The sequence below is a fragment of the Lampetra fluviatilis genome, chromosome 1 (genome assembly GCF_964198595.1).
Source record: "Lampetra fluviatilis chromosome 1, kcLamFluv1.1, whole genome shotgun sequence".
Lineage (NCBI taxonomy): Eukaryota > Metazoa > Chordata > Hyperoartia > Petromyzontiformes > Petromyzontidae > Lampetra > Lampetra fluviatilis.
The window spans coordinates 20,376,860-20,388,794 of record NC_136275.1 but is presented as its reverse complement, the minus strand read 5'-3'; the positions used below and the strand labels follow the sequence as shown (position 1 = coordinate 20,388,794).

At 45.0% G+C, this 11,935-nt stretch overlaps 1 long non-coding RNA gene across 1 annotated transcript; it reads right to left on the bottom strand.

Annotated features, from left to right (window-relative positions):
- Positions 1–4,311: 4,311 nt before the first annotated feature.
- On the bottom strand, positions 4,312–6,980 carry LOC144933872 (uncharacterized). The gene is made up of 3 exons (XR_013637101.1): positions 6,718–6,980; positions 5,268–5,362; positions 4,312–4,488 (listed from the first exon to the last, which is right to left on the bottom strand). It is a non-coding gene; the product is annotated as an uncharacterized LOC144933872 (long non-coding RNA).
- Positions 6,981–11,935: the final 4,955 nt, after the last annotated feature.

Sequence of the window (11,935 nt, the reverse complement as noted above, 5' to 3'; positions counted from 1 at the left end):
TATTCCATAAAGTGAACTGCATTTTATAAAAGGAACTGTAGAAATATCCTTTATCATTGCCAAATTATTTACCCAGGAAAGCTTGAGACTCGAAGCACATTTTCTGGGAGTGCTGCATTGGGATTTTCGCCAATTCAATGCATGAGCGTTTGGCTTCGTGTGGGAGAGGAAGCCAGAGAACCGAGAGAAGACCCCATCACGCATACGAGGCGCTGGCACTAAAATATCATGGCCATCTCACAGCCACTGTTTATGTCCAATGCCTTCTGTGCTAAATGTTGTCTTGGTGCGTGACCACCTGGATTTTATTAAATATATCAACGTTTTTTAAAAAGATACCCTTTTACACAATTGATATATAATTGAATTGTAATTCACTGCATATTGTAAAGCAAATTTTCTGAGATTAATGACAATTGTTTCTGCGTATATTGCTGCACGAAATTTAACATGACCACGGCATTATGGAAAAGCTGTTTAAAAAAAAAAAGATCATCCATGTTCGAATTACATACCTCGACTCGAAAGCTGTTTTCAAAACAAATTGTCAACCGGCGCGAACACATTTTTATTTTAATCTTCACATTTACTCGGTAAAATTTCGATTTAAAGCTTTCGTGACTGCAGGGATTCATCTTCTTGGTTCTTTCGGTAAAGTCACGTAGAAGGGAAGTAATAAAATAATAAAAATAAAACATAATAAAACAAGTGAGAATTGTTTTATTATGTTTTATTTTTATTATTTTATTACTTCCCTTCTACGTGACTTTACCGAAAGAACCAAGAAGATTTACTCGGTACTATAATAGTCAATTGTCCCATGTGTATGACAGTGCCCCATGTGTCAGCCTAGTTGTTACCCACAATGGCAATGCATCAAATTCCAGAGGTGTAACGGTTCACACCTTACTTCTATTGCAATGTAATGAATGTCAGAGGCACGAGCAGCTGCAGGGGATCATACGAACCCATTATACACCTTTCTGAATAAAAAAAGAACCACATTCTTACGTGATTCGACAAATGCATTGTTAAGCTTAAGAATTAAATATATTCATGAATCAGCGTATTATTACACCTCCATTTCGTACCATTTAAAGTTGTGAAAAACGGACTTGACACTTTGTTAAGCATGTCTTTAATTACACTCGCAGTATTTTGTGGTGTTCTAATTGTAAGAGTATGTTCTTAGTAATAAGAATATATTGGTACAAAAACATATTTTTTAAATATACTAAGAATATGTTCTTAGTACATTTCAAAAAAAGAATATGTTCTTAGTATATTTCAAAAAAACGTTTTTGTACCAATCATTTAAAAACACGTTTGTTATTATTGTATTGAGACTTAGCAGAACAACTCAGACTCTGTAACATGTCAGTTGTGCAGAATAATGTTTTATTAACAAAGCTCAACACGGGTTTTTTTGGGTGAGATCGCGTAAACATGGATGTGGTTGTCGCCTAATGATGTTGGTTGTAATCGCACTGGCAACACGTCGTACTCAGATTGTAAATGTTGTGGATTTACTCTCCAACACACCGGTTACGCTGTACTGGTAACGAATTGGCCACGTGACAAACCTTACTAATTGGCTGTGTCGGATGGAGGCGGATTTAACGACACATTTATATATTTACTCGATGTAACCCAAAAAACACCTGTATTATGGATGATATTGGTCGCGAAAGCCCTACGTGTTAAACAACGCTCAACACAGCTGCTACGTCTACCCTTAAGCATCTGAACTAAGAGAGTGGTTGTCAACCACGTGTAACGGTTTGTTTCACAGGACTGAAGATACTGAATGTTAACAAGAATAACAAAAATTATGCTACATTTTTCCGTACTTTGCTTTTTTATGATTCTGCAAAAAAACTTCCCATGTCATAGGAATCATACAACAGAGCCCCGCACCGTGCACAGTTTCGGTGGTGCGTCAAGGGCCATCTTAAAACCACAGCTGTGTCTGCAGTTGTCATTCGTACGTGGCAATGCATGAATGAGTGAGTGGCTTGCAATCCCTACTCTCTCATTTAACTTTGTGCAAACAAGCACTGCTGTGCGGTAATTGGTATTCACTCAAAATCTATTGTTGTGCGACTCGCAGATGGCAGTGAGGAGGTGGCTGCCGAGCTGTTAACCTTCTCTTTTAAATGTTTTTGCCTTCTCTCCAGCTCTGCTCACACCATTAGAAACAGGGATTTCTTTGTTTGCAGCTTTTGTTGAATTCATCTTTGGGCAACATTTGGTTATTGCGTTATAAGTGGATTGACAGACGCAAATCTTGAAAAGAATCAATAGTGGTACGATGACTTTAGGTTAAACATTTTTCTCACTCACACTTCTCCTTCTCCTCCGATCAAATCGTTAGTCGGCACCAGCTGTGAATGTGGGCTGGTGGGTGGCTTGTGGGGAAGTGTTGGGAGTGCTTGTGTGTAAGGAGAGAGATACTATCAGCCACAGTGGCGAGACGTTAACTACCTCGCCTGGTAATGCAGGATAAACGTGGGTTCGATCCTGACCCCGGCGCCTGTATATTTGGATTTCGATTTAAAGCTTTCGTGACTGCAGGGATTCATCTTCTTGGTTCTTTCGGTAAAGTCAAGTAGAATTGAAATAATAAAATAATAAAAATAAAACATAATAAAATAATTCTCACGACGTTTCGGCCACAACGTCGTGAAAATTATTTTATGATGTTTTATTATTTTATTATTTCAATTCTACGTGACTTTACCGAAAGAACCAAGAAGATGTATATTTGGAGTTTGTATGTTCTCCCTATGGTCGCATGGATTTTTCTGTGCGTCTTCTGGTTTTTCCCTCCACGTTTAGAATCAACATGCATTTAGAGTTCTGTATGTGGCTGACTGCTATAAATGTCCACGTGATAAGCCACTTCGCTGAGCTATCGTTTGTAGCCAGGTCGTTTCTGAAAAAGAGCTGTATACCTCAGTAGGCCTTACCTGGCAAAATACTAATATATCTTTTTAGTTTTTAATGAGTCATATAAACCACATTCCTGTAGAAACACAACGTGGGGTTTTTGTGAGGTCGTCACCATCAGGATACTGGTGTCCACATCAAGGCCCTTCTGGGCGAACCCACTTTGGGTGGTTACATTTTATAAGATCCTCTCTCTCCCCAGCACTCCGTTCTCGTTTGCGGTGGCCCACGACAACGGTGGCTCGCAAACGAGAGCAACAAACTCACTTCCTCGTGCAAAACTGTCTCGCGCTTGACAGCCCCACACTTGAGTTGTAAATGAACACATCTGTTCTTCAGGAAGTTTCCTGGGTTTGCATAGAACATTGAGGTCTCAATATTGAGGTCTCACCATTATGTGTTTTATTTGTTCTTTTGGAATGCTCTCTGTGATATCCTGCTTGAAGGTGGCAGAGTAGTTGGCGCACTGCATTTCAAGTTCGGCCACCATGGTTCAATACCTTGTCACAGCTAACATGGCGTGTGATATAATAATGGATCCTGGGCCTCCCCTTTCTCGACTTAGCCTTGAATGAGTACGTAGTACAGTGTGTTAACTTCGGAAGTGGCCAGCCACATACGGCCGGGCTCGGTTCTGGCCACATCACCCCCTCGTGCCTTGTGCCGTCTGCATAGGTACTCGTGAACGACACTTCCAACAGTCGATACGGCCATACATGGGAGCTTTGCCTTTGTGTGTCTGGTGGTCCTTGAATGTTCGCTCACAGCTTCTGGGATTCGTCACCTCCTGCAGAGAAAATGAACGTGGGGTTGTATCAAACATAGCAGAAATTCTATCAAGTGTCATGATGCAAAGTCATTTCATTAGTATCCTTTCCCAAATTTTAGTCGAATTTGTAAATTTTTATAAACCCAATTAAGTCAAAACGTAATATTATTTGCACACGGTTTGCAGCAAATCATCAACACTCTTGCACGCACAGCTCGACTGCACGTATTCTGCGTGTACATACGAATACATCAACGAGTGCACCCCCGCATGCCCCCCATTTCGGCGAGTCACCTCAGTTTGCAGGTGAGCTGGCTCAATTGAAATCTCTTCAGCCGCCTGAGCGCACAGTTGGACTGCGGCGGCGGGGACGCCTCCGCCTGGCCACTCTTGCGGGCGAACGGCCGGCGGGCCCTGGGCTGTGCCCGGCCCCCCGGGTCGAAGGAGTGCGTGATGCCCATCTCGGCAGCCGAGGGCCTCTCCTCGGACAGACGGCGCGCGATCGCCAGGCCCGGCTCCACCGCGGCCTCCTTGACTCCGTCCGCGACCGCGACGACCGCGCCTGCATCCGCGTCCCGGCCCTCGCGCTCGGCCCCGTGAGGAAGGAGCGCCACGGGCTCCGGATTCTGAGTTTCCGCCCAGAGGTCGGGACGCCGGGGTACGCGGCGCTCGGTGCCGCTCAACGGTTCGTCCTCGCTGATGCTACCATCGCTGGGCCGGCTGGAGTCCAGGGAGAGGCCGCTACGTCGACGTCCTGCGCTGCAGCAGGACTGGGCGCACGCAATGCAGACACCGTGGAATGTGATCACACATTCCAAATCCCAGTTTACCGCTTGGGGTGGCTCAGAGCAGTATCGTAGCATCGTTGGCACGGGATATCGTGCACGTGATAAAATAATTAAGTATATGTGTTATTTTCATATGGCATCATTCATGCATATTGCAATCTCAAAACTATTTAGAATGTGTAACGTGCATAGGTTTTGTATAGGGGCACGGGAAAGGCAAGCGAAATTGGTGCCAACAATTGCCTGAAGCTCTGTGATCCCACGTGCTATGATTTGGCCAACTCCATGAAATAGGCAGCCCTGTCCAATGTCCCCTCTTCATAGCCTGGCCCTCAAGCCCCCGTGGCCTGCGGGCCTCAGTGCAGTTGCACCGCTGTACAAAAAAAATTCGCGCCTGCAAAAACATTCTCCGCAAAGAGACTAAACCTGATGCTGGCATCAAAGCATACCAGATGCAACCACCACAAAAGTAATTGTATGCAAATGAAGAATCGGTGCACAATAAATGCATGTGACTCATTGATGGAGGCTTCCTTTACAGGTGTTGTACAATGAGAATTAGCTACCCCCCCACCCACCCATCATTCGTCCCCCCGCCTTGTTGCCACGCTGTTGTCCCGCGGGCAGACGAACCCTGTGTGAAACGCGATTATTAACAATAAGCATTTATCAGGGCAACTCCCCAAGGGATTAGCGCAGACGTGAATGTCACCTTCGACGACACGACGGAAAGGAATGTGTTGTTCACGCCAGAGACTCACCTCTCCTCGCGCACCATCCAGCGACGTGAAAATCCCTCCATATGTCCCTGGCAGATCGCACACGCGGTCTTTGTCCCAGATCACTGAAGTCTGACCTACAGTTCAGGATGGGGGGGGGGGTAGGCAAACTTTGGAATGCTGGTGAATATTCTCATTTAATGGGGAAACAGAACGATTACAACCTGTATTGGTAAAAAAAAAAAAACTTCTTCGGTGCTTCATGTTGGTCGGCGAAAAGGGAGCGAGATTAAATTGTGGCTTGCATGAATTGGCGGAGCGTTGATTGATAAATGTGTTTCCTCGTATTTTATTTGTCTCTCATGTCTGTGATCTAAGATTTATTATTGCACTCTTGTCTGGTATAATGATGCACAAATGCTTATTTTTTATGTCAATGTACAGTATTTGGCAATATAAAAAAATCACTATCGTGAACATTTAATTTAGTTTTCTTGCAATTCATACGAGCATTTATATTTGTCAAAGTCCTTAGGGCAAACAACTCCATTGACCTGTAACCTTCTCAAGGTCAACCTGGTTCCAATAAAACCACGTGAATCACCGTGCGACATAATCTCCACAGGAGCTGGCACTTTTACAAGCAGTCTTACAAGTTGATATAGACTGCAAAATGTCTTGTTTATAGGTGTTATATTTAAACTGAGGTTCTCACTCATAGCAATGATGTGTCTCTTCATACCATTTATATGGTGCTGTTTTGAATAACTAAATTTACTCTCTGTGCTATGGAGGCCTCGCTTGAAAAAAAGGTACTTTTATTCTCAAAGGCTTCTCACCTTGTTGTGAAGATTTACCACGATACTACGGAAAAGTTATGAAAAAGCCATTCGTGCTCATCGTTCCAAAGTGCTTTTGTCTGTGCAACTATCAGATTTGCAATTAAGAAAAGTAGTTGTCAAGTGAAAACACGTTTACACAATTTTAAATAGTTCTCTTATTGCGTTAGATTGTGCCTCAAAATATGGACAATCCTTTGATTTTGCTGGCTGTTTAATAGGGCAAATCCCTCATAGCTAACATACCTGTATAATACAGTTTGTTCATATTTTCGAGAGTTAATCATGTGTCCACCACCCCCCCCCCCCCCCCATTATGGAGCTAATGTATAGTCGCTTTCAATCTCATTTGGAAAGTGGCCGTATTGGCGGGTACACCGGTGCAGCGTAACACACCAGGTCCTCATAAAACCGTCTGAAATCTAAATTTGAATTGACATTCGTCTTCCGACTGCTTCGACATCACGAGAACTGATTTTGACGTACTAACCACTCCGCCTAGATTTTCTGACCGGGGTAACGGATCGCGCGGAAAAAAAAAAATTCTTGCAAAAATTGTTGCTTTTTTTTCCCCCCCACTCACCGGTGTACCACCAAATACGTTCAAATGTCAAAAAAAAATCTTAAACCCCCATTGAGGGCAATGTATAAACCTCTTCTATCTGCGTCGACGCTGAAAGCGCAGGTGCTGGAGCAAGCCGACCCGCTGCTCGATTCCTCCACTTGACGACCCCTCGCTGAGTTGCGAGACCCGTTGCGGAGGGCCCGCGAGCCCAGGTGTGCCGCCACTTGCTCGGCGGCTGAGTGCACGTGGGCCCGGTGCGTCTCACCGGCTGAGAGGGCCTCGTTCAGGCGCTGCCCGGCGAAACGGCAGAAGGCAGTTGTTGACAGTGCAAAGGCAGTGCATCAAACTCCATTGTTGTACTGCACTATGTCCCCCCCACCCCCCCCCTCACACACATTTATACTTCACCAACCTTCACTGCGGGGCATCAGTGCAGGTTTGTGGAATATTGTGAAGGACGGTAAAATAACTGCAGGGCGTCGGGAGACCCTTATCCAGCAGTGGAGTGACAAAAGGGTTGAGTGTGTACATGTGGGTGTGTGTGGATGTGAGTGTGGGATGTGGTGGCGCAGTAGTTCCGATTCCTGGCGATGGCTAATATCCATGGCAAGTGGTAACGCAAACCTAGTGTGGTTCTCCCCTAGGTCGACTCAGAATGAGTATCTGGTATGGTACGATAACACAAGCACCGTAGATACAAATTGTGACCAGCAGTGGTTCTGCCCAAATCACCCCCATCAGCGGCGTGTAATATGTAAACCGGTCCTGGGCCATCTGCACTGACCAGCACGGTGAAGTATAGTCAGACAACCTCCATGATTGACAAAATAGTGGATTGCCAAAGGGTTGTACATTATTATCACTTGGATTACATAGTATAAATGTTCCGTACACCCACCTCCATCCAACACAGTCAATTAGTAAGGTTTGTCATGCAAACAAAACATGCCAATCTGTTGTTACTTCAGCACACCGGTGTATTAAGAGAGCAAACCCACAACATTTACAATTGAGCACTTGGGATTACTGTAATAATTTAAAGCTATCATTCATATTGGGTGGCTGAATCTTAAAAGTCATTTTACAAACGAGAGCTCTTGAAATAACTTACGAGGCATTCCAGTGGTGCTGTACTTGCTGAGCCAGATTAACACACACGCTGCCGAGGTGTCGGCATCTGGTGTAACACGTGGCCCCCAGTTAGCCCACTCGCATTCAAGACGCTTCCACAAAAAAGGCAGGGCTGGCGTGAGCGCGAGACAAAGTGTTCTCATCCCCTGCTGGCTAGGCTAAGTGAAGGGACCCTTACCGCACAATGCAGCACATTCTCAGTTACACCGGGCATGGGAGGAAGGAAGCATGAATTGGGTTTTGTTCCATTGATGTCGCTTTCGGTGCCATTTTCGTCCTCCCAGTCGATGTCGCTCTGTAGAGCACAATGTGGGCACTGCAAAAATGAGGCAGACAAAATGAGTGCAGTATAGAAATACAATTTTTTTTTACCAAAAGCATGACTTACTGTTTGTTTATTATTTGACATACCTGTGCAAAGGTGTGCATAGCCGACACGAAGGGCATCGTTGTGGTTGATCACGTGCTGTGCTACCAGTGCTCCCCCTTCCCCCTCATAACCCAAGTTTGAATCCTGCCTGTGCACATTATCAGTGGTGATCACTGTCTGAAACTAGCCCGGAGCTCTCCTAGGGTGGCTCAGCCTTAAATAAATACATTGTATAGCTTGTAAAGAGTGGGTCACTAGATCACACACACGTAGTCATGGCGTTACTGCCACCGGTGCTGTGCTGGTGTGATATACTATTTTGACCTCATCACGTTTGAACCCCAGGGTATATATATTCTACTAGCTGTACTACCCCGCTTCACCCGGGACTTGGATTCACCATACCCGGCCGCCTTTGTCTCCCCAGTGGCGATGTTCACACCACAACAGTTACTCGTTTGAGGCTGAGTCGACCTAGGGGAGGCCCAGGACTGGTTCAAATAATCGTCACCGGTGGTGCCCGTGAGCGGGAATCGAACTCGGGTCGCCGGGTTTGTAGCGTAGCGCGCTAAGCACTACACTACAATGCGTTACGCTTCCACATGCGCGGGCCACGTGACAGATTTGACGTCACAGCTCACTTGCCGTGCAAAAATCTATGCAATACTGAGCTCCCCCACCCCCAAAAAATGTATTTTTATAATTTTTGCATGGTGAACAGTCTGGAAAGTATCCACATGGCAAATTTGCAGTTTGTTGCATGTCGGGAAGTACGCTAAACATTTTGAACAGACACACATATTCACCACTTTGCCTTTTATATATATGGAGATGATGGCGATGACTCCTCCTGTGCGTTAGAGTTACGGCTAACTCCCAGAAGAATGACCGAAACTGGCTGGGGGATTACGCTACCATAGGGGGAGGAGTGTTACAAATAATGTACCATATTCTGACCCCAGGGTCAGAAGTCAATCGGGGTCAAAATACTATTCGACACTGGCATTAATAGGTGGTTTTCCCATCAGCATTTCCTCTAAAATCTAGAAATCTGAATGGTAAATTTCATACAGCATTTGTATATATGTATGTTGAACTTCATTCGCACCGTACATGGCCAATCGTGCTAATCGGAGGTGCGGGGAAAGGACAACAAACTAGATTTTAAAGTGCATAGCACTTTTAGTCATGTATAATTTGAGTAATGTAAAGTATCATTCTATAGCTGTAGTGAAGACTATATTTATGAATAGAATTGAAAATATCTGTGAAGAAACAATTGTAGTTATCTTGTATCTGTGGTAGAAAAAGTATGAAACCGTCTGCCCGGTGGCCACATCACATTAGTGATTAAACAACAGAAACAACAACCAGTAAAGTGGTAACCGTTTGCCAAATCGATTTCTGTTTTCGAACGTCAAGGTAAAGGTGCAGCCCTGAACCTGCTTGCTCATGCCACTGTTGGCGAAAGCACCTCCACTCGAGGGAGCTCTAGTGGAGGCACAGTCCGTTCTGCAAAAACATGTGTTTTGATACTCTTTGGTTCTTTCGGTAAAGTCACGTAGATAAAAAAAAGAATAGATCACGACGTTTCTATCGCAACACAAGCAATCGTCATCAGGTGGGACAACCACAGCAAAAAAAAACTGCTGAAGTAGGCGAGAGATCTGCCGTGGCACGAGGTTTTATAGGCCTCGGCAGTAGGGGGGGAGAGAGAAGGGGGGGGGGGAAGGAGGCGGGGCAGAAAGTGGACTCTGCGGCGAGAATAAGCGGCCGTGCGGCTGCCTCGGCGTAGCGTCACACAAGGTGGGATGCTGCTGGATGCTTCTCGACGCCACCAACCACACGCCTCAAGTCTTTGCTCAGCCTGCGTACGCATCTTGCGTGTTATCGCGGACTGCGCTTTACCCTATATTATTTGTTCTAACGCGATTTTTTCATAACGCGGTGTTCTTTAAGAACGCAACTACCGCGTGATGGAACAGACTGTACTGTATTTGGCCCCTTCTTCCATGCTGGCCAGACCCCTTACAAGAATTGGGCCTACCCACACTTTGCTCCACGACACGTGACTTTCCAACCGACTGTGGCTCTGGAGCCGCATGCTGCTCTTTAAGGGCTGCTTCTTGACGTCATTTATCAAGGACCACCACCGGCTCGTATTCACCACACAGTGCATTGCGGCTCTAGTTGTTATTTTGGTCTGACGACCCCTGTGCTAGGTAGACTGCCGCCCCAGTAGCGTTTCGCCACTGCAGCAGTTCCCATTGGCTTTTAAGTCAAAATATTTCTATATCAATTTTGATTTAAAGCTTTCGTGACTGCAGGGATTCATATTCTTGGTTCTTTATATTATTTTATTATTTCCCTTCTACGTGCCTTTACCGAAAAAACCAATAATATTTCTATATAGTTGTGGGTAACCGTTTTTGTTAAACTTTATTTTTATTTTTTTCGGTAACCGGTAATGCAAACCTCCCCCCACCCCCACCGGATTTAAACAACACCTACGGAAAAGCGGCGAGCGTAGTACGAAGCAGAGTGCACGTGCCGTTATGTGCTACAGCTCTTCTCTCCGATTCCCCTTTACTGGCTGTGGTTTTCCTCTTCGCAAACGGTGCAGAAACGTTGTGCACCCGCGGCACACAACAAGTTGCCTGTTCAACATAAAAACCTGAAACTTCATCTTCTCCCGCTTTGTGTGTGTGTGTTTTTTTTTCCACCCCCCCGCCCCTATCTCTGCCACTCGGAACTGATGGTTCATAATGCCTTGGCCGAGGTCTGCAACTCCATTCCCGTCGCAGACACGGAGATGAGCTTGCATTCCAGTGTAATTTGTGGGGGAGGGGTTCAACATTTATTTTCTTTCATGCGTGGTGCAGTTGATAATAGGTTTTTTCCCCTTTTTTCTGGCAACAAAACACAAAACTGAAACCTTTTACAAGGAATCATGTCTGCATTAACCACAATGCTTGTAGTCAGAATGCAAACAAAAAACATACTCTGATAATATATGCATTGTCCTTGAAACTGATTGGTCCACACCAGAGACAGTTTTCTTTTGAGCCTCGTCTCAAACGGTGTTAGACCATAGGCGACCTCTTAACACTTGTTTTGTTGCCAGAAAAAATGGGACAAGCTATTATCATATTTTGATACTGCCAAAGGAGGTCCCATGACGTGGTACAGTTGATTCACATTTCAAAAAGCAATGCATATCAGTGTGGGAGTGTGAAAGACGCTTATTTGCCTGTGGAAGCCTCTTTTGCGTGTACGTTCCTGGGGGAATATTGACAAATGTGTCCTTGCTGTGACCGGAAGGTTAAAGGGCAACGACATGTGTTGGCCAGCCTTAGACGTTTGAGGGATACACATGTAGGATATGTGAATACATGGGGTTAACCAACGACACAGATGACAAAAAAGTATTTTGCATCCTCATTTTACAATCAATCAGATTAAACATTTCCTGTTCATGAGGTATCCCCCCCCCCCCACCATTACAGATTCCTTTTTTTCCAGACTTCTTGCCAAGCCCCTTGCTAAATCGAGATTTATGCTACACATCGCAAATACCTTTGCAATATTTTTCCAAACATTAGGACGGGTGCATTGCAATTTTTTTGTTATGCATGAAAAATTAATCTCCAAGAACAACTTCCACGAATTGAATAAAAAGAGACCACAAAACGCGGGGGGGGGGGGGGCACTTTGAAGGATATTGGTGAAATTAACTTTCTAAAAGTGACGTGAAATTAACTAAAGTCCTAAGCAATGTGTTCTGTGTCGCCGTGCTGTGCTGGAA